Below are 4,058 nucleotides of genomic sequence, written 5' to 3'. Positions count from 1 at the left end.
ATTTTAGTGAATTGTGAGTATATTTAACCTAGAAGGTTATTATATTTTACAGATTTATTACCTAATCTACTTTTTGTCCGATTTATGTTTGATGGTGTGCTGCGGCCCAAAAACCGTTGGAAAACACTGGGGTAGTGTGTTAGTTAAAATACATTTTTATCAATCAGTAGTTTTATAGTTTTTGTGAAGTATAAAATACTTTACTAAATCGCAGTTATTCTGGTCCTGAGAGTCCAACACTGGCTGGACAGTAACCCAAGGGTAATTAGAAACCGTGAGTTGTACAGAGAACACAGTATGAAGTAGAAACAAGTGTGTTGAAGCAGCTCAATGCTTTAAACCTAAAACTGTATATGTGAGCTTAGAACCTGTCAGTTAAAAAAAAAAAAAAACCCAAATAACTGAGAGAAAGGGCTAGCAAAGCCTCAGCTGTGAAACATCCACACCACTACAAAGTGAAAGCTGAACTTAAAAGTAAGCAGGTGGACTTTAGGTTGAAAGTCTCTCTGCTTTTTACCACATTTTTGATGCATTTTTTGAAGTATATAGTTTCAGAAAGTTCTTGGTATTGGGTTTCAATGTAAGTAATTAGTTCAGTAATAATGATTTTGTATTTAATTTACTTTGTTTTCATCAGTCAGTTACAGATAATGAAAGTCAAGGTATTGAATATCTTCTTAGACATGGCATTCATGTCAGTGCACAATTTATTTTTGTGGTTGCAGTGCTGTGATCGTGTACTCGTCCTCAGATTACAACACTTTGTGAGTGTCTGCGGACTGTCGAGCTAAACGCTAAACCCACTCCAAGCACAATTTAAATTAAGTATGTGCCCACCAGACTGTGGGAATACCTAAAGTAGAGAAACATATCACTGTTGTTGGAGAAAATATTGCAGTAGTGAGAAGTTAGCGTTCCTGTGTGTGTGCAAGTGGCCATCCCATCTCTTAATCCAGGTTATGCGCTCCGCTCATTGTCGGTAATAACTCCAAAAGCAGGTCAGTATTTAAAAATACTTTGAAGGTAGTCTAGTCTAAGAACTACGTGATGCTCGCCATCTGGGTGGAAAATAAACATTTGACAAAAAGATTACTGAGCTGGATAAAAATGGCTTTCCTCCTCTCCAGCTTGTTCTCAATAAGTAGGACAGGCAGCTGCTCTGTAATGAAGTAGGAATATCAGCAGAAAAGAGTTCTGCTGAAATACATGGCCATCTGAAGGACCCTCCAGCCATGAGAAACAGACATTAAAGCACACCTTCAGAGTTAGAGCCAGAGTCTGTCACCCTGCATACAGTGTTAGCATTTTGTCTGTGCCTCCTCTTTTTTTTTTTTTTCTCCCCTGCACACTGGCTTCTCCCCACTGCCCATTACTGTACAGTCTGCCGGGTCTATTTCTGCACACTTCACTGACACCCAACCAGATTGGAGAGGCTCTCTCTGTGCTGTCTCCAGTTGTTGGCGTCGTAGGAGTCCAGCGGACCATGTGACCTGTCGTCACAGCTAGAGGACCGAACAGATGTGTTCTGGAGATATGTGCTTTTCTATGCAAACCCCGTCTCCAAAAAAAGTATTCATCTTTAACAATATTTTATTATAGTTATATGTTCTACTATAGTACTGCTACATAATAGTGACAATGTATTTTTTATAAAAAAATGTCTATGTTAAATTCCAGGCCTGACACAGCCCAGCATGGGACTGGGGTCGAGCTAGAATCAAACCTTTTGCATGGCAGATGTGCCGCTCTAGCCTGCAGTCAGGGGTCAGTGCCATGGCCTTACAGCAAGAAGATGACCCGGCAGTCTGTCAGTACCTGGATGAGGGTTGTGTATTTTCCCCATAGGTGCCTAAGTTTTCTCTGGGCATCCTTGTTTCCCCAAAACATTCAGGATTACAATGATTTAATTTAATATTAAATTAATAATAATTTTTAATAATTACGTCCATAGAAATTGGACTAAGAAATCAATCCATTTGCGACCACAATCCTTTCCCTTTTCTTAAATGTTGAAAACGGCAGTAACCCTGGGTCTTGGGTTCTATTTTGTACAGAGTAAAAATTGTGTGAATGTCGACCGCAGTCCAGGGGTTTGGAGGTCATTCACTGCTTGTTATTCCAGCCTTTAGTTGTGACACAGGGTTGCACTGATGCTCACGCTGTGGAAGATGCACTCGCTGTGTTTGAGTCATCACCTTTATATTTGGTTCCTCATCTGTGAGATAGTATTTGGTGGAGTATGACGCCTGGGATCATGACTGGACGGACTGAGGTTTTTTTTTATATATATATATATACTGTATATATATATATATATATATATATATGAAAATATGGTGAGGATGGTGTGTGTGGAGAGCTAACATAACCTTTAATGTCCTTTAAGCACATTTGGGTTGTAACATGTAGTTGAACCTCTGTGCACGGTATAAAGCTCTTAACTTTTTTTATGCTCCTAATAAGATTTTAAAGCTCTCGTAACGTTGTAATGACCCAGCAATTTGCCGGTGTTTTTGTTGTCATCAAGTGTTGCCTCCTCCTCACCGTGGAGGTGTACATCACCTATGACTAATGGCTAATTTTCCATTTTGCATATATTTAATTGTGACATGATTAAAAGCCCGCGGGGGGAACAGAATACAACGCAGTCTGCTTGTCCTCATTCGCCTCGGTCCCATCGCATTTTGCGCTTCACTGAATCCGTTACACCCTCCGTTTCTTTTGATGTTTTCAGATCCTATCTAAAGTCTTATCTCCTCAACCATGATTTTAAACGTGATTATTTTAGATGTTTTACACCAACAGGAAATTCCACTTGTTTTGTATTTTTTTTGTACACAAATTAATTTATACTCAACATTTTCTGTAGTACAGTTGCAGTCATGGAAATAAATATTTAATGAGCTATAATATAACGTGTATATGTATGTTTATACATATAAATAGAAATCAATCATAATATAGAGGACAGGGGCTTCAGGTGAGCTCCAAACTAAGGTTGTCCCAGTGTCTGGTACATGTATTGGAATAAATTGTCATACCAGTATTGCATCGTTGCGTCCGTACTTCAGGCCAAAGTGTTAGACTGGGATGTTTTTCACTCGACTCCTAAATAATAAATCGAGGAACTTCATGTGAACAGACACTTTAATCAGTTTGTCTGAGAAGCAACTGACTCCACTTGACGTTTCTTCTTGTTTCCTGACAGCAAACATATCAATATTCCCATGTAACAGACGCTGCAGCTTCTCTGTTTTCACCAGTCTTACAATGTGTGAAATTGAATCTCCACGCCTGCCAGTCTACTGGGTTGTCGAGCTAACTGCCCCCTCCCTATGAGGACAGATGCTTCATCGGTGTGCAGTTGTGCTTTGGGGTCAATGTTTTTTTAAGCAGTTTCACCTAAAGGATGTCTCAATGCCTTACGTAGTCGCCTTATTGACGGTTATGGTACGATTCCGAATTTGTAAGAACAAACGGGGAAAAATATCATTACGATGGTTTTTGATATATATATATATATGTATATATGTATGTGTATCTATATGTTTATGTATATGTATTTGTATATATGTATATGTATGTATGTGTATATGTGTATACAGTATATGTGTATATATTTGTATTATATACATATATACATTGTGTATATATGTGTATGTATGTATGTGCATATATGTATATACATATCTATATTTATATAAATGAATATATATAGAGATTTTTTTCTTTCATGTTCTTCTCTATATGTCCACGCTTTAGTTCAAATTTAAATGAAATGGCCAAACTGATTCTTTTTTTTTTAGTGTCCATTCAACAGTTGCATAAAGCATTATAATTATCTTGAGTTTTTTTTGTTCCTTCTGCATCATATTATACCTGTCCCCGGTCTGACTCACAGCCAGGTTGCCTGTTTACCCCTTCTACATTATCAACAGCTTTACATCCAAAAACAAACTGTGAGCTCTTTTAGAAAGGACGTTGACCTGGTTAGACCACCGGGAAGAACTGAGTGGATTTGAATAGAAATGGATAATGAGGGGAAAGGGGCTGAATAC

General features: G+C 38.1%; 1 long non-coding RNA gene across 1 annotated transcript in view; it reads left to right on the top strand.

Annotated features, from left to right (window-relative positions):
• The window catches only part of LOC107990030 (uncharacterized), a 50,211-nt gene that overhangs the window by 6,447 nt on the left and 39,706 nt on the right, over window positions 1-4,058 (top strand). The window lies entirely within an intron of this gene.

This window comes from Cynoglossus semilaevis, chromosome 19 (genome assembly GCF_000523025.1).
Source record: "Cynoglossus semilaevis isolate Cse_v1.0 chromosome 19, Cse_v1.0, whole genome shotgun sequence".
In the NCBI taxonomy this organism is placed as follows: domain Eukaryota; kingdom Metazoa; phylum Chordata; class Actinopteri; order Pleuronectiformes; family Cynoglossidae; genus Cynoglossus; species Cynoglossus semilaevis.
Note: the sequence above shows the minus strand (reverse complement) of the source record. Positions and strands in the feature narration are given on the sequence as shown.